This window comes from Ascaphus truei, chromosome 1, assembly GCF_040206685.1.
Source record: "Ascaphus truei isolate aAscTru1 chromosome 1, aAscTru1.hap1, whole genome shotgun sequence".
Taxonomy (NCBI): Eukaryota; Metazoa; Chordata; class Amphibia; order Anura; family Ascaphidae; genus Ascaphus; species Ascaphus truei.
In genome coordinates, this window is record NC_134483.1 from 530,104,173 (window position 1) to 530,123,389 (window position 19,217).

The 19,217-nt window shown below is 49.2% G+C and overlaps 1 protein-coding gene across 1 annotated transcript in view; it reads right to left on the reverse strand.

Moving 5' to 3' along the window:
* The window catches only part of LOC142466903 (uncharacterized), a 346,156-nt gene that overhangs the window by 246,151 nt on the left and 80,788 nt on the right, over window positions 1–19,217 (reverse strand). The window lies entirely within an intron of this gene.

Here is a 19,217-nt window from a genome sequence, read left to right on the forward strand (position 1 = left end):
TGGCGCCTGAGTAATGTGATAATAGGGACTAGATTGTTTGGGTGATTACTTAGTGGTAATAAGCGAATCTGAAAGTACAATGCATTGTGCAAACTGTTTCACTAGAACGTGTTTCTCAGGAAGCAGATAAAGCGCCATTAAGTCTCCCTTAGAGGCTAATATGTACTTTATAGAGCTTTGTTAATTTCTCTCATCATTTCATTGTTACGTTTGTTAATAGCTTGTTTTGTTTAAGGCACTGCAGGGTTGCAGCTTGACTCAAGCTATTGGCAATGCTCCAACCAGGATACATATATTATTTATTATTATGATTCAATTAGTCAGACTCAAAAACGTGCGTTCTGTCAGTGTTATTCCAACTCAAACGCCAATATGTTAAAGGTGTTATGCGTTCAGAATTTCAAAGCAGAAAGTTGGTAATAACGTAGAAAACGTCAACATTTCTCACAAGTGGCGAACGTCCAAAATCCACCTGATTCATGAACTTGAGCAAACGTTTTGCACAGTAAAAAAAATACACAATAGAGAAGCGGATCGTGATTCAAGGAGTTTACATTTAAAAGAAAGAAGATTTAGACAAATAAAATGTAGTTGGGAGGGAAGAGGTTTGTTGTATCTAAAGGCTACTCACTCGCAGCTTGTTCTTGCTCCATTTGTTTGAAACGTATTTGAACTTTGTACATTTGGTACTAAGCAAAAAAGGTGGACACCACCTCAGACCTGGTACATTGAATTCATGCAAGCCCACAACATTACATTGAGCCAAACTCTGATACTGTACATCTCATTATACTCCTCCCCTAATTGTTTGAATGACTAACCCAAGTGGAGCAAATCTGATGCAACGTAGTTTGAAATATTGACGCAAGAATCATGCAGAGTTCAAATGGTGCGTACACATTGATGATACCTATGCACACCTATAGAAAAATACATTCAAAATAGCAATAGCAAAAATAGGGTTAATCAGTTGGTGCCTCATTGAATTGCAGAAAGCCATACACAATTGTTAGGGTATTGAAAAAATCCAGAGCACACAAGTAATGCAGTTAAAATGGTATATAGAAACTGAAATGTTTGATTAATTGTTCTTGGACTATGGAGACTATAGAGAAGGCGCATATTTTTTGCAGATTTGGATCCCGCATCGGATTTTTAAGAATCCGAACACTGATAGAATCACATGTAATAAGTTTCCCTAGTTGTATATATATCCCCTCCAGCGTCCCTCCAAATAAATGAGGGAGACATGCCTGTGCTGAAAAAGAAGCACACCTGAGGTACCTGGCTGGGAGATATGCTAATGGCTTAGCAAAGTATATTTAAATGAGGCACATCTCACTCCCTAAAAGGGTTTCTATACCAACTATATAGAGTTCATAAAAAGCCTAAGGGCTCGTTCAGGCTGCCAGCTGAGGACTCGGAGGGAGGGCGGGAGGCAGGCAGTGCTGGGAGTTTGCTGGGCGACATGTGATTATCCCCCAGCAGACTTTTCAGCGTTGGGGAGGGGGCGGGGCTACAGACGTAGGGTAAAGTATCCAAGCTGCAGTCATGAAATCATTCGGAAGAATGATTTCATTGGCTGCCTTGGTCCCAGTGACGCTGCTTCAGCTCCAAGAAACGAAATTTTCGTTTACTGAAGATGTCGTCAGCAGCAACTCCTGGCTTCGGAGGCAGGGCAGTAGCTACCCTGACAACAAGTATTCAAATTGAATACTTTGTTGCTCACGGCAGCACGCACGTCAGCACGCCCTGCCCCCGAAGCCAGCATCCTGAACGAGGCCTAAAGCAGCAACCTAATGACTGGAATAGTGTCAGACCCAAAAGGATAAGAACCCACAACCAGTGCTTTTCTAAGCCGCAGCTCTAGCAGTGTGAGCTAAACCAGCTGATGGCTAACACGGCAGATGGCACACGGCGCACTATTTTGTTGATTGTAACCTTGAAAGCACTTCAAGCACAAACTTATATGTACAGAGGGCTATCTATTACAGAGGCCCGGTGACATTAAACACATTAAGCACATTAAGCACATTAAAAGTCAGAGAGAAAAAAAGGGAGTGTTACCAAGGCAACAGCAAGAACCAGAAAATAACTGGTACACATGTCACCCTAATTTATTAGGAGGGGATACATATTTTCTAGTACCCAATCGCATACAGATATAAGTGGTGGGTGGGGGTGGGGGTGGGGGTGGGGGTGGGGAGAGGTAATTTGGTCAAAACCATCCGTGGAATTCCTGTTAACGGATTTGGATTTCTTGAATCGTATACACCATTGATGCAATGCTCCTAATAAGCTACAGTTGCGACACTTGATACCTATCTCACAATAAGTTATAAGATAGAGACAGTGCTACATCCAGTGTGACAAATGATATAGTTAAATGCTTATCTGTGTCTCTTCTCATAAGTAAGGGTCATTTAGTCAAATTCTTTGGCCAAAGTATATTTAAGCCTGTAACCACGCCAAGGCATGTCCTTATCACAGGTCCTAACACTACTTGCAAACGCTCTCATAACATCTCTAATGGAGAGAGAAATGTCTCAATAGACAGGTCATTCACGTAACAAGACCTGCTATGTAAAAGTGGGATGAGTGCGCTGAAAGCCAGGGAGGAGGGATCCTTTTATATATTTTTTGCAGATTTGGATCCACCTCTGATCAGTTGGTTCCTTTGGTCCGTGGATCAGTCTTAAAAAGAGCGATCTGCCCTTTTTCGCTTTTTTTTCCCCCCATCACTGACAATCCACGTGGCGGACTAATAATCCGTGGTCGGATTGTGAAAAATACGCACAAAAATGAAATCCACAGGTGGAGAGAGGGTCTCTCTCTCTACCTCTCCGTGGATTAATCTGCGTGTGGATTTTTAACAATCCGTCAATGGATTGTGGAATCCGCAGATCGGATTCTTAAAAATGAATCTGGATTTTATTGAATGGTGGTATTATATTAATCGGTACGGACTGAAACTAGAGCAATCCGTCGTCGGATTTTATACCGTGCAACAGATTTTGACTGGAAAGCCCAAGAAATGAAGGGAATTGGATTGTGACAGGTCTTCGCATCCCTATAAATGATCCCAGCTTGGGATCCCTTTGTCACCATCACATGATTCCCAGGGGAAGTAGCAGAAGTGGCTCTCTCTCTATTCCCTTTTTTCTGCCACAAGTGGCCCACATGGTGGAAGGCCAGAGCAATGCATTCAGAGGTGTGCTAGGCCCACAGAGAGGCCCAGCTCTGGTCAGGAGCCTGTAGTGTTGGCTGCTGCTCCTGATCCCTCTGTGAGTGGGTTGCTGCCGCAGGCATGGGTGAATTAGTGGCCCTCCTAAAATGCATTTTGGCCGCTCTAGAGCCATCCAGGTGGGTCGGTTGTGTTCCAAGAGTCAAGCTTAGCACTGTTACCCACGCCAGGGTCTGGGGCTATTGTGGTTCTGAGAAACTTGTGGGGAGCGCAGGTATCACCATAAACATGTGGGGAAAGAATAACAAAATAGTGCAATATGCCACGCCAGCGAAACGCGTTGAGTGAACCTGCAGCAGTTCAGAAGTGTGCCAGACCAGCCCCAGAACCCGTGAGGATCCATTCTGCGTTCGCCGACGAAACCGGAAGTGACGCGACGGGCCGAACCGGAAGTGACGCAACGCGACCTCGGGAGGGGGGTGGATGGAGTACACCTATGCTGCGCATCGATTTTTATGTGTCTAAGCACATGTTGATCATGTAAGTGCAATACTTATTGCCTTTTCAATATATCCATGGTGAACATACAGTGTTGCACTAGAATTGTCTTTATTTTCATTTCCATTGAGGGTTCGTCCTGCTATCATCAGGGAGTGTGTACAAGCAAGACCCCCCTGCACATTGCTGAATCTACCCACCACATCTAATGCCAAATACAGGCTGTAATACCACTGTGAGAATGTGAATTCCCATTCATGATTCCTGCTCAGATTGCTGTATTCATTTAGACATATTGCACTATTTTGTTATTCTTTCCCCACATGTTTATGGTGATACCTGCGCTCCCCACAAGTTTCTCCACACCATTCTAAATAGGAGAAAACTGGATCTTCTCCTAAGAGGGTTGAGCAGCAAAGTTTGCCATTTCTCTTAATATTTGAGCACTTTTGTAAATTATCACAATATTTGAGATTCATATATATATTTGCACCTTCACAAGTAGCGCCTCACAATTTTTGTTTATTATTTGCTATTGTGGTTCCTCCTGGTGTAGTGGCAGCATGGGTTCGGTCTTCACACATGTCGGGTCAGTCCAGGCACGGGTGGGCGCCGAGTGGTCTTTGGAGCCGCGTCTGTTTTAGGAGGTGAAGTGGCTTTACTGAGTCCTACGGCAGACTTCCTGGGAGCGGGAAAAGTTTTGGATGTCTGTTTTAAAATATGCATATACGTGCGTCACCAGCTACAAGGATCTCAATCAAGGATACCCCCTGACTTCGCTGCCTCTACCAACATGGCCACCAACGCAGGAAGTCAGCGTCTTCTTGAGCTGGATTGCTCACACTTGTCTTCTCCCTACATTGCTTGTGGCTCCACGGCGTTTAAGGCATATAAGTGAGGGAGAGAAGAGAGGGGACCACAGTAAGGGACCAATACAGTGATTATACACAGCTCTTCGTTTGATTGAGGAGGGAGGGAGGGGGGGGAGTAGGGGTGTTGGGGAATCAATAGAGATTGAACGATACTGCTACATAAAGGAGACACACTTACATCAAAATATCTAATATCTTGAATTCTTCTACTCTTCTCCTTATATAGCTGCGTGTTGTTGAGGGTGAGGAAAAACCTCCTGGTATCCTCCTTAGCAAAAAATAAAGGGAAGAAATAGTGCAATACAGTTTATTAACAATGGAAAAAAAGAGATTGAACACTTACAAGCGGCCGATAATTTCAGGCATAGAGAGGAGATGCTGCCAGACTCCACAACGGATCCCTTCCTGGGTTGGGCTGCTTTGTCCTGGCTGTTTCCCTGTTGGCAGATGGTTGCTGTGTTGATCTTCACTTCGGGTGGCTGGGATTGAGAGTTTCCAGAAGCCCGTGCACAGGCTATGTCCTCCTCAAAAAGGCCTGTCCCTCAGCATACACAGCATACAGATTTCAGCTCCCTGCTCCGGTGCGCATGCGCATGCGCAGACGGCGGGATCGCCGAGCCAGATAGTACAGGGGAGTCAAGTCCTCACTACGGTGGCTTGTAATGGCCAAAAAACGTCAAACGCGTTTCGCCAATGCTTCCTCAGTGACGTGTTACTGAGGAAGCATTGGCGAAACGCGTTTGACGTTTTTTGGCCATTACAAGCCACCGTAGTGAGGACTTGACTCCCCTGTACTATCTGGCTCGGCGATCCCGCCGTCTGCGCATGCGCATGCGCACCGGAGCAGGGAGCTGAAATCTGTATGCTGTGTATGCTGAGGGACAGGCCTTTTTGAGGAGGACATAGCCTGTGCACGGGCTTCTGGAAACTCTCAATCCCAGCCACCCGAAGTGAAGATCAACACAGCAACCATCTGCCAACAGGGAAACAGCCAGGACAAAGCAGCCCAACCCAGGAAGGGATCCGTTGTGGAGTCTGGCAGCATCTCCTCTCTATGCCTGAAATTATCGGCCGCTTGTAAGTGTTCAATCTCTTTTTTTCCATTGTTAATAAACTGTATTGCACTATTTCTTCCCTTTATTTTTTGTTAAGGAGGATACCAGGAGGTTTTTCCTCACCCTCAACAACACGCAGCTATATAAGGAGAAGAGTAGAAGAATTCAAGATATTAGATATTTTGATGTAAGTGTGTCTCCTTTATGTAGCAGTATCGTTCAATCTCTATTGATTCCCCAACACCCCTACTCCCCCCCCTCCCTCCCTCCCCAATCAAACGAAGAGCTGTGTATAATCACTGTATTGGTCCCTTACTGTGGTCCCCTCTCTTCTCTCCCTCACTTATATGCCTTAAACGCCGTGGAGCCACAAGCAGAGTAACGCGCCGGAGGACCCCCCTTTTTTCTACCAGTATCCACACAGAGGTTGGTGAATCACCTCTGAGAGACTCAGGCTGCGGACTGCTTTGTGCCAAGGACAGGAGCCATATATTGAACAGTAGGCTAATTCTTTTTTGGCGCAACTTTTCTCTCTTTTTATCTTCTCCCTACATACAATTTCAATTCCCCTCTCTCTTTGCTTGGGAAAAGTACTCCCTACCTCGTCTCCTGTTGGAAGCCCTGTTGCTGTTTTGCCTGCCTCAGACCCCTGCCTGCCACTGGACTTCTTGGCCTCTCTCATGCCCTGACCCCGGAACAGTGACCACAACCATTCTGCCTTTTTTCTGCCCTGACCCCGGAACTATGACCATGACTATTCTGCCTTTCTCCTACTCTGACCCCAGAACCAGACCCCACAATTCTACTGAATCCGGATGTAGATACCAGGCATGGGTCTATCTATACTCTCCACCTCTGCCTAGCGGGTCTGTCTCCTAGACAAGTACAGAGCGACATTCACAAATGTAACACCAGCCACTGGGGGTGGCATTTACCTGCGGATGTAAAGAAAAAAATTCTTGGGAGGAGTTTACATGGAGACATTGTCCTTTCTACCAGGCTACAGGGAGCCGTTTGCTAGGTCGGGCAAGAAAGGAGAGACTAAGAAAGAGGATATTGAAAGACAACTCTACCCCCGTATGTTTGCTAATTGGATCCAGGCTTTATCCATCCTCACTAGCATAATTGGCGAAAAAGCTCCCCACCTGTTTAAGTATCAGGACATGATACGGTTCACGCTGCAGAATTATAATGGGATGGCTTGGTGGTGCTCCGATAAGCAGTTCCGCCAAGAAATGTCTGTCCACAAGCAATTATCTTGGGATACTAAAGATATGGATTTGTGGATCGAGATCATGACAACGGGGAAGCCGGCCTCCTTTCTAAGGACGTCCGACAGTGGGTCATTTTCTGGCAGGGCGGCTGGCATTAGGAAGGGTCTTTAATGAGGGCCATAATAACGTCTGTTGTTGCAGATTCCAGCATGAGTGTTCATCCTGTTGGGGAGCCTACACCGCAGGCGAATGCTCCAGCAAAGCGAAAAGGCAGGGACGCAAAAGAGCGTAAGGAAGAAGGCGCTAGGGAGGATTTTCACCCAAAATAGAGTGCAGTTTTTGTTCATTCACACTATTACTTGTTAAAAAGTTTATTGTTCCTTCAGATCGTGTTCCGATGTTAAATAGCCCTGTTTGTGGTGGCAGGTTGGGGGGTGGGGGAAATGCAGGGTAACCTTGCCAGATGGGTCTCAGTAACGTTTATGCCTGGATGTGGCATGGTTGTTGCCGAGTGGGCAGGGCTTATTGTGCTATGAGTACCTGAGGTCCATCTCGTGGCTGACGTGGGGTCAGCTGAGCAGCTGGGACTTTGGGCGGTCCTGGCTTGAGGGGATGAGGGCCATAAGTTAAGAGTCATTGCCTTTATCTGTGGGTGGAGCACCCTGGCAGGGTTAGCAACCCCACCCTTGGCTGTATTTGAATAAATAGTCGTGGGCATTGTACCTCCAGACGTGTGTGTGTGTGTGTGTGTGTGTGTGTGTGTGTGTGTGTGTGTGTGTGTGTGTGTGTGTGTGTGTGTGTGTGTGTGTGTGTGTGTGTGTGTGTGTGTGTACACTTTATTTGCGGGATGTGTTGGGGGAGCAGCATCGCAGGCTCTGAGGTCATATGGTATGTACTTGCAGTATTTACACTCTCCTGCCCAATCTATGCATACGTGGCGAGATTTACAATGTGTGAGCATATGGCACAAGGACAAGTGTCTGTGTTTTCTATTTTATGGACATTTTATGAATTAATTTCCCCCTTATGAGACAGCATTGGATGAGGGTTCACTGGGGTTTTTTGTTTGCTGTCGTCTGGATCAATATACTGTAAGTACAAATATAGGATACAGTATCTGTCGTCTAAATTTAGCGTACTGTAGATTGAACTTAATTGACGTATATCTTTTTTCAACCTCATCTACAATGTAACTGTAACATACTATGCCACTTAGAAAATGATTTTCACTCACGTGGTTATGTCGGGGAATTTCCTAAGTTAGTAGACTTTCTGAAAGGTGGGTCTGTAGCTTCACAACTTGTTTTCTATAGGGTTTATACCGTACGGTGCAGTACCCCATCATTAAGTACTGCAGAACATGCAAATAACCCCCCTCATCCCCACGACACAATAGTTTATGGAATAGCCAAGTTATTACGTTGGATAACCACCCTTTTTTTGTGTTTTTTTTCTTAGAATGAATCCAGTCCTTTAGCTATATATAAAATGTGCAAAACCAAAATATTACATATCACTGATTAAAGTAATTGCTTATTCACTTTCCCCTTATATCAATCCGTTCATATCATTTAATGGGTGTTGGAGATAACAGCCTAGAAATTGCCTTTATAATTGCAGGACCTGCGTGACAAGCAGGTGCATCAAAAACAAAAACTCACGTACAGTAGTCTGTGGATTCCCAGAATCCTTGTTCCATCATTGCTATGAGTCACACAGTGCTTGAGAATAGGTGTAATTACCATTTACTGAAAGGTCGCTCACATATGCTGCAGCACATTATGGCGGCGCATAAAATGACACACAGATAACCCCATTTATATGGTAGACTACCACATTTTGATAGCTGCTGTTTGAGTAAAAAAAAAAAAACACAAGGGGGAAAAAGAAGATGCGAAAGTAACTTGCATTGTGGCATTAAAATTAGGCCATACAAAAATACGTCTGAGGGTGTCCAGAGAAAGGCCAACACGTGGCAGTAAATTACTTTGCTGCTGCAAGTCGCCAGCGGTGACAAAGATTCTGCAATAAATGGCCCAATACAGGGGTGCTCAAGTCCAGTCCTCAAGGGTCAGGTTTTAAGGACATCCCTGCTTCAGTAAAGGTGGCTCAATCAGTGGCTCAGTCTTCCCAGGTAAGGGATATCCTTACCTGACCTGCTGGTGACCCTCGAGGACCGCCGTTGGCCACAACTGGTCTAATATAATCTTTCACAAGGCGGAAGCATTTCCGGAGGGGGCTGCAAAAGCAGAAGCCAAGTATCATCACAACAGAGGTCAAGCGGCAAAGGCCTCCTTCAGTTCCCACCCACGTGCGCGGTCACTGATATTATGCAATGAAGCAAAGGGCAGCCGGTGAGCTGGGACGTTTCAAAAACAACAAATGCAGTAACTTGGCAACCTCTTTTCTGGGTGACACCGGGAGTGGCGGGGTGTAACAGAGCTAATACGACATTGCAGGAAAAGTACGTGACTATCATGCCTCTGCCTCTCCACGTGCAAAGGCTCCATTACCCAACCAACAGGGTTCACACGCCATGAAGAGAGCGGTCAATCGCTCAATGATGAAACCTTGTGGGAATCATGTTCTCTGAGCAGTTGCCTGTACCATATGTGCTGACCTTGGCCCGGCCTTGGCGTCTGCAGGGCCCATGGTAGCGAGGCCCCTCCTGGGGAAGTAGTCAGGGGAGGATTGTACTTTAGCTAACGACCCAGGTGATTCCTTGAAGAGCGGCCCTCCTCCAGCAGCGTCATGACATCGGGTCGGTCACCATGACCTGACACTGCAGGCAGGCGGAGGGCTACTCTGGAGGTGATAAGACCTCACCCTCTCTCACCACTCACCCCCTTATACCACACACACTTACCTTGGGGTGAGGAGGGGTCCTGCAGGTCCGGGGGGATCCCCACCTCCCTCCGGTTGGGCGGTAGTTGGAACCCAGCGCCGACAGGAGGAGGGAGAGTATTGCAAGTGGTCAGGGAGCGTCTACATTTTTTGGCAATTGTAGCGCAGGGCCCCGTAGGCATGGAGCCCAAAACAACCGCCTTGCTCACGTTGCCTGCTTTGCCCTAAGGCCGGCCCTGTGACAGCGATCTGAGAGCCGTCCAACACATACGGTGGTTCAAGGGGAAATCTCTTTCAGTTTTGAACAACGTATTGCAAACAAAATTCCCTCTTGTGAGCAGATTCACGTCTCAGGTCTGCATCCCTGTCTTTCCCCATTAACTCTTGGCATACAATGCTTCCACTGCAGCCAGGGATTCTGGGTAATGACACGCAAATGAGCACTCAGTGCCACTTTTTGCTTCTTACCCATTTTAACATGAACCCCTATAAGCTTAGGCCTGCCGTATTACAGAGCTCTTTCAGCACAGCCTGTGTTAAAGACGTGCACAGCTGTTAACCCCATATGTTGGGGGTCCCTGTTTATCACGTTGTGGTTTATAAGGGGCATCCCCTATGGACAATAGTATTTCCAGTGCATTATTGACTTTATAATAAAATTCCACCACACCGTGTGGCTGTCCGGACTGATCTCTATCCCAGGAATGTTTACAACTTATTACGTGGCTGCTTTTGGTTTACTCTGGTCTGGAGCATCTGTCTTTTGGGAGCTTTGCTTCCCTTTTTTTCCTGTATAAGCACAGGCAGCTCAATCAGTCCCTGCATCAGCACAGGCGGCTCAATCAGTCCCTGCTTCAGCACTGGTGGCTCAATCAGAGACTCAGTCTGGTTGAGTCACCTGTGCTGAAGCTGGGATATCCGGAAAACCTGGCCTGTTGGTAGGGTTGCCAGGTGTCAGGTATTAAACTGGGCAGGCCACTATTTGGTTAATCTGTCCGGTAAAAAATGAGAGAGAATACCGGACATGTATGTGTCTCTGGACTTAGTAACCTGCCGGCGGGGACATGTCTGTGTCCGGTATTATCTCTCTGGACTTAGTAACCTGCCGGCGAGACATGTATGTGTCCGGTATTACCTCTCTGGACTTAGTAACCTGCCGGCGAGACATGTATGTGTCCGGTATTACCTCTCTGGACTTAGTAACCTGCCGGCGGGGACATGTATGTGTCCGGTATTATCTCTCTGGATTTAGTTACCTGCCGGCGGGGACATGTATGTGTCCGGTATTACCTCTCTGGATTTAGTAACCTGCCAGCGGGGACATGTATGTGTCCGGTATTACCTCTCTGGACTTAGTAACCTGCCGGCGGGGACATGTATGTGTCCGGTATTATCTCTCTGGATTTAGTAACCTCCCTGAGGGGACATGTATGTGTCCGGTATTACCTCTCTGGATTTAGTAACCTGCCAGCGGGGACATGTATGTGTCCGGAATTAACTCTCTGGACTTAGTAACCTGCCGGCGGGGACATGTATGTGTCCGGTATTACCTCCCTGGACTTAGTAACCTGCCGGCGGGGACATGTATGTGTCCGGTATTATCTCTCTGGACTTAGTAACCTGTCGGCGGGGACATGTATGTGTCCGGTATTACCTCTCTGGATTTAGTAACCTGCCAGCGGGGACATGTATGTGTCCGGTATTAACTCTCTGGACTTAGTAACCTGCCGGCGGGGACATGTATGTGTCTGGTATTATCTCTCTGGATTTAGTAACCTCCCTGCGGGGACATGTATGTGTCCGGTATTATCTCTCTGGACTTAGTAACCTGCCGGCGGGGACATGTATGTGTCCGGTATTATCTCTCTGGACTTAGTAACCTGCCGGCGGGGACATGTATGTGTCCGGTATTACCTCTCTGGACTTAGTAACCTGCCGGCGGGGCGGGGACATGTATGTGTCCGGTATTACCTCTCTGGACTTAGTAACCTGCCGGCGGGGACATTTATGTGTGCGGTATTACCTCTCTGGACTTAGTAACCTGCCGGCGGGGACATGTATGTGTCCGGTATTATCTCTCTGGACTTAGTAACATGCCGGCGGGGACATGTATGTGTCCGGTATTACATCTCTGGACTTAGTAACCTGCTGGCGGGGACATGTATGTGTCCGGTATTATCTCTCTGGACTTAGTAACCTGCCGGCGGGGGCATGTATGTGTCCGGTATTACCTCTCTGGACTTAGTAACCTGCCGGCGGGGACATGTATGTGTCCGGTATTATCTCTCTGGACTTAGTAACCTGCCGGCGGGGGCATGTATGTGTCCGGTATTATCTCTCTGGACTTAGTAACCTGCCGGCGGGGACATGTATGTGTCCGGTATTATCTCTCTGGACTTAGTAACCTGCCGGCGGGGGCATGTATGTGTCCGGTATTATCTCTCTGGACTTAGTAACCTGCCGGCGGGGACATGTATGTGTCCGGTATTACCTCCCTGGACTTAGTAACCTGCCGGCGGGGACATGTATGTGTCCAGTATTACCTCTCTGGACTTAGTAACCTGCCGGCGGGGACATGTATGTGTGCGGTATTACCTCTCTGGACTTAGTAACCTGCCGGCGGGGACATGTATGTGTCCGGTATTACCTCCCTGGACTTAGTAACCTGCCGGCGAGACATGTATGTGTCCGGTATTACCTCTCTGGACTTAGTAACCTGCCGGCGGGGACATGTATGTGTCCGGTATTACCTCCCTGGACTTAGTAACCTGCCGGCGGGGACATGTATGTGTCCGGTATTATCTCTCTGGACTTAGTAACCTGCCGGTGGGGACATGTATGTGTCCGGTATTATCTCTCTGGACTTAGTAACATGCCGGCGGGGACATGTATGTGTCCGGTATTACCTCTCTGGACTTAGTAACCTGCCGGCGGGACATGTATGTGTCCGGTATTACCTCTCTGGACTTAGTAACCTGCCGGCGGGGACATGTATGTGTGCGGTATTACCTCTCTGGACTTAGTAACCTGTCGGCGGGACATGTATGTGTGCGGTATTACCTCTCTGGACTTAGTAACCTGCCGGCGGGACATGTATGTGTGCGGTATTACCTCTCTGGACTTAGTAACCTGCCGGCGGGACATGTATGTGTCCGGTATTACCTCTCTGGACTTAGTAACCTGCCGGCGGGGACATGTATGTGTCCGGTATTATCTCTCTGGACTTAGTAACCTGCCGGCGGGGACATGTATGTGTGCGGTATTATCTCTCTGGACTTAGTAACCTGCCGGCGGGGGCATGTATGTGTCCGGTATTATCTCTCTGGACTTAGTAACCTGCCGGCGGGGACATGTATGTGTCCGGTATTATCTCTCTGGACTTAGTAACCTGCCGGCGGGGGCATGTATGTGTCCGGTATTATCTCTCTGGACTTAGTAACCTGCCGGCGGGGACATGTATGTGTCCGGTATTATCTCTCTGGACTTAGTAACCTGCCGGCGGGGGCATGTATGTGTCCGGTATTATCTCTCTGGACTTAGTAACCTGCCGGCGGGGACATGTATGTGTCCGGTATTACCTCCCTGGACTTAGTAACCTGCCGGCGGGGACATGTATGTGTCCGGTATTACCTCTCTGGACTTAGTAACCTGCCGGCGGGGACATGTATGTGTGCGGTATTACCTCTCTGGACTTAGTAACCTGCCGGCGGGGACATGTATGTGTCCGGTATTACCTCCCTGGACTTAGTAACCTGCCGGCGAGACATGTATGTGTCCGGTATTACCTCTCTGGACTTAGTAACCTGCCGGCGGGGACATGTATGTGTCCGGTATTATCTCTCTGGACTTAGTAACCTGCCGGCGGGACATGTATGTGTCCGGTATTACCTCCCTGGACTTAGTAACCTGCCGGCGGGGACATGTATGTGTCCGGTATTATCTCTCTGGACTTAGTAACCTGCCGGCGGGGACATGTATGTGTCCGGTATTATCTCTCTGGACTTAGTAACATGCCGGCGGGGACATGTATGTGTCCGGTATTACCTCTCTGGACTTAGTAACCTGCCGGCGGGACATGTATGTGTCCGGTATTACCTCTCTGGACTTAGTAACCTGCCGGCGGGGACATGTATGTGTGCGGTATTACCTCTCTGGACTTAGTAACCTGCCGGCGGGACATGTATGTGTCCGGTATTATCTCTCTGGACTTAGTAACCTGCCGGCGGGACATGTATGTGTGCGGTATTACCTCTCTGGACTTAGTAACCTGCCGGCGGGACATGTATGTGTCCGGTATTACCTCTCTGGACTTAGTAACCTGCCGGCGGGGACATGTATGTGTCCGGTATTATCTCTCTGGACTTAGTAACCTGCCGGCGGGGACATGTATGTGTGCGGTATTATCTCTCTGGACTTAGTAACCTGCCGGCGGGGACATGTATGTGTCCGGTATTACCTCTCTGGACTTAGTAACCTGCTGGCGGGGACATGTATGTGTCCGGTATTACCTCTCTGGACTTAGTAACCTGCCGGCGGGGACATGTATGTGTCCGGTATTACCTCTCTGGACTTAGTAACATGCCGGCGGGGACATGTATGTGTCCGGTATTACCTCTCTGGACTTAGTAACCTGCCGGCGGGGACATGTATGTGTCCGGTATTACCTCTCTGGACTTAGTAACATGCCGGCGGGGACATGTATGTGTCCGGTATTATCTCTCTGGACTTAGTAACCTGCCGGCGGGGACATGTATGTGTCCGGTATTACCTCTCTGGTCTTAGTAACCTGCCGGCGGGACATGTATGTGTCCGGCATTACCTCTCTGGACTTAGTAACCTGCCGGCGGGGACATGTATGTGTCCGGTATTACCTCTCTGGACTTAGTAACCTGCCGGCGGGGACATGTATGTGTCCGGTATTACCTCTCTGGATTAGTAACCTGCCGGCGGGGACATGTATGTGCCGGTATTACCTCTCTGGACTTAGTAACATGCCGGCGGGGACATGTATGTGTCCGGTATTACCTCTCTGGACTTAGTAACCTGCCGGCGGGGACATGTATGTGTCCGGTATTACCTCTCTGGACTTAGTAACATGCCGGCGGGGACATGTATGTGTCCGGTATTATCTCTCTGGACTTAGTAACCTGCCGGCGGGGACATGTATGTGTCCGGTATTACCTCTCTGGACTTAGTAACCTGCCGGCGGGGACATGTATGTGTCCGGTATTACCTCTCTGGACTTAGTAACCTGCCGGCGGGGACATGTATGTGTCCGGTATTACCTCTCTGGACTTAGTAACCTGCCGGCGGGGACATGTATGTGTGCAGTATTACCTCTCTGGACTTAGTAACCTGCCGGCGGGGACATGTATGTGTGCGGTATTACCTCTCTGGACTTAGTAACCTGCCGGCGGGGACATGTATGTGTCCGGTATTACCTCTCTAGACTTAGTAACCTGCCGGCGGGGACATGTATGTGTCCGGTATTATCTCTCTGGACTTAGTAACATGCCGGCGGGGACATGTATGTGTCCGGTATTACCTCTCTGGACTTAGTAACCTGCCGGCGGGGACATGTATGTGTCCGGTATTACCTCTCTGGGCTTAGTAACCTGCCGGCGGGGACATGTATGTGTCCGGTATTACCTCTCTGGACTTAGTAACCTGCCAGCGGGGACATGTATGTGTCCGGTATTAACTCTCTGGACTTAGTAACCTGCCGGCGGGGACATGTATGTGTCCGGTATTATCTCTCTGGATTTAGTAACCTCCCTGCGGGGACATGTATGTGTCCGGTATTACCTCTCTGGACTTAGTAACCTGCCAGCGGGGACATGTATGTGTCCGGTATTACCTCTCTGGACTTAGTAACCTGCCGGCGGGGACATGTATGTGTCCGGTATTACCTCTCTGGACTTAGTAACATGCCGGCGGGGACATGTATGTGTCCGGTATTATCTCTCTGGACTTAGTAACCTGCCGGCGGGGACATGTATGTGTCCGGTATTACCTCTCTGGACTTAGTAACCTGCCGGCGGGGACATGTATGTGTCCGGTATTACCTCTCTGGACTTAGTAACCTGCCGGCGGGGACATGTATGTGTCCGGTATTACCTCTCTGGACTTAGTAACCTGCTGGCGGGGACATGTATGTGTCCGGTATTACCTCTCTGGACTTAGTAACCTGCCGGCGGGGACATGTATGTGTCCGGTATTACCTCTCTGGACTTAGTAACATGCCGGCGGGGACATGTATGTGTCCGGTATTACCTCTCTGGACTTAGTAACCTGCCGGCGGGACATGTATGTGTGCGGTATTACCTCTCTGGACTTAGTAACCTGCCGGCGGGACATGTATGTGTCCGGTATTACCTCTCTGGACTTAGTAACCTGCCGGCGGGGACATGTATGTGTCCGGTATTATCTCTCTGGACTTAGTAACCTGCCGGCGGGGACATGTATGTGTGCGGTATTATCTCTCTGGACTTAGTAACCTGCCGGCGGGGGCATGTATGTGTCCGGTATTATCTCTCTGGACTTAGTAACCTGCCGGCGGGGACATGTATGTGTCCGGTATTATCTCTCTGGACTTAGTAACCTGCCGGCGGGGGCATGTATGTGTCCGGTATTATCTCTCTGGACTTAGTAACCTGCCGGCGGGGACATGTATGTGTCCGGTATTATCTCTCTGGACTTAGTAACCTGCCGGCGGGGGCATGTATGTGTCCGGTATTATCTCTCTGGACTTAGTAACCTGCCGGCGGGGACATGTATGTGTCCGGTATTACCTCCCTGGACTTAGTAACCTGCCGGCGGGGACATGTATGTGTCCGGTATTACCTCTCTGGACTTAGTAACCTGCCGGCGGGGACATGTATGTGTGCGGTATTACCTCTCTGGACTTAGTAACCTGCCGGCGGGGACATGTATGTGTCCGGTATTACCTCCCTGGACTTAGTAACCTGCCGGCGAGACATGTATGTGTCCGGTATTACCTCTCTGGACTTAGTAACCTGCCGGCGGGGACATGTATGTGTCCGGTATTATCTCTCTGGACTTAGTAACCTGCCGGCGGGACATGTATGTGTCCGGTATTACCTCCCTGGACTTAGTAACCTGCCGGCGGGGACATGTATGTGTCCGGTATTATCTCTCTGGACTTAGTAACCTGCCGGCGGGGACATGTATGTGTCCGGTATTATCTCTCTGGACTTAGTAACATGCCGGCGGGGACATGTATGTGTCCGGTATTACCTCTCTGGACTTAGTAACCTGCCGGCGGGACATGTATGTGTCCGGTATTACCTCTCTGGACTTAGTAACCTGCCGGCGGGGACATGTATGTGTGCGGTATTACCTCTCTGGACTTAGTAACCTGCCGGCGGGACATGTATGTGTCCGGTATTATCTCTCTGGACTTAGTAACCTGCCGGCGGGACATGTATGTGTGCGGTATTACCTCTCTGGACTTAGTAACCTGCCGGCGGGACATGTATGTGTCCGGTATTACCTCTCTGGACTTAGTAACCTGCCGGCGGGGACATGTATGTGTCCGGTATTATCTCTCTGGATTTAGTAACCTGCCGGCGGGGACATGTATGTGTGCGGTATTATCTCTCTGGACTTAGTAACCTGCCGGCGGGGACATGTATGTGTCCGGTATTACCTCTCTGGACTTAGTAACCTGCTGGCGGGGACATGTATGTGTCCGGTATTACCTCTCTGGACTTAGTAACCTGCCGGCGGGGACATGTATGTGTCCGGTATTACCTCTCTGGACTTAGTAACATGCCGGCGGGGACATGTATGTGTCCGGTATTACCTCTCTGGACTTAGTAACCTGCCGGCGGGGACATGTATGTGTCCGGTATTACCTCTCTGGACTTAGTAACATGCCGGCGGGGACATGTATGTGTCCGGTATTATCTCTCTGGACTTAGTAACCTGCCGGCGGGGACATGTATGTGTCCGGTATTACCTCTCTGGTCTTAGTAACCTGCCGGCGGGACATGTATGTGTCCGGCATTACCTCTCTGGACTTAGTAACCTGCCGGCGGGGACATGTATGTGTCCGGTATTACCTCTCTGGACTTAGTAACCTGCCGGCGGGGACATGTATGTGTCCGGTATTACCTCTCTGGACTTAGTAACCTGCCGGCGGGGACATGTATGTGTCCGGTATTACCTCTCTGGACTTAGTAACATGCCGGCGGGGACATGTATGTGTCCGGTATTACCTCTCTGGACTTAGTAACCTGCCGGCGGGGACATGTATGTGTCCGGTATTACCTCTCTGGACTTAGTAACATGCCGGCGGGGACATGTATGTGTCCGGTATTATCTCTCTGGACTTAGTAACCTGCCGGCGGGGACATGTATGTGTCCGGTATTACCTCTCTGGACTTAGTAACCTGCCGGCGGGGACATGTATGTGTCCGGTATTACCTCTCTGGACTTAGTAACCTGCCGGCGGGGACATGTATGTGTCCGGTATTACCTCTCTGGACTTAGTAACCTGCCGGCGGGGACATGTATGTGTGCAGTATTACCTCTCTGGACTTAGTAACCTGCCGGCGGGGACATGTATGTGTGCGGTATTACCTCTCTGGACTTAGTAACCTGCCGGCGGGGACATGTATGTGTCCGGTATTACCTCTCTAGACTTAGTAACCTGCCGGCGGGGACATGTATGTGTCCGGTATTATCTCTCTGGACTTAGTAACATGCCGGCGGGGACATGTATGTGTCCGGTATTACCTCTCTGGACTTAGTAACCTGCCGGCGGGGACATGTATGTGTCCGGTATTACCTCTCTGGGCTTAGTAACCTGCCGGCGGGGACATGTATGTGTCCGGTATTACCTCTCTGGACTTAGTAACCTGCCTGCGGGGACATGTATGTGTCCGGTATTAACTCTCTGGACTTAGTAACCTGCCGGCGGGGACATGTATGTGTCCGGTATTACCTCTCTGGACTTAGTAACCTGCCAGCGGGGACATGTATGTGTCCGGTATTACCTCTCTGGACTTAGTAACCTGCCGGCGGGGACATGTATGTGTCCGGTATTACCTCTCTGGACTTAGTAACCTGCCGGCGGGGACATGTATGTGTCCGGTATTACCTCTCTGGACTTAGTAACCTGCCGGCGGGGACATGTATGTGTCCGGTATTACCTCTCTGGACTTAGTAACCTGCTGGCGGGGACATGTATGTGTCCGGTATTACCTCTCTGGACTTAGTAACCTGCCGGCGGGGACATGTATGTGTCCGGTATTACCTCTCTGGACTTAGTAACCTGCCGGCGGGGACATGTATGTGTCCGGTATTACCTCTCTGGACTTAGTAACCTGCTGGCGGGGACATGTATGTGTCCGGTATTACCTCTCTGGACTTAGTAACCTGCCGGCGGGGACATGTATGTGTCCGGTATTACCTCTCTGGACTTAGTAACATGCCGGCGGGGACATGTATGTGTCCGGTATTACCTCTCTGGACTTAGTAACCTGCCGGCGGGGACATGTATGTGTCCGGTATTACCTCTCTGGAC